The sequence below is a fragment of the Mytilus edulis genome, chromosome 2, assembly GCF_963676685.1.
Source record: "Mytilus edulis chromosome 2, xbMytEdul2.2, whole genome shotgun sequence".
In the NCBI taxonomy this organism is placed as follows: Eukaryota; Metazoa; Mollusca; class Bivalvia; order Mytilida; family Mytilidae; genus Mytilus; species Mytilus edulis.
Genome location: NC_092345.1, coordinates 51,899,436 through 51,899,699, shown reverse-complemented (window position 1 = coordinate 51,899,699; position 264 = coordinate 51,899,436).

The window sequence follows — 264 nt, the reverse complement described above, 5'->3', positions numbered from 1 at the left end:
TGTACTGCATTTTAATTTATTTTAATATGTATTCCATAGCATCGTTCATGTTTCGGATTTCATGAAACAAAAAGGCTTTAAATCAATCTCATTTTGTCTTTACGTTTATTGCTCCAATGCTCGTTCATAATTATGGTATTTTTATAGCCGGAAATTTTCAAAAAGCGATCACCAATGTAATAAAAATGTTGAATTTGCCAAATTGAAAATCTGACACCTAGAGTATGAAAAGTGATGTCATTACTAGTAGATATAATCCGAACA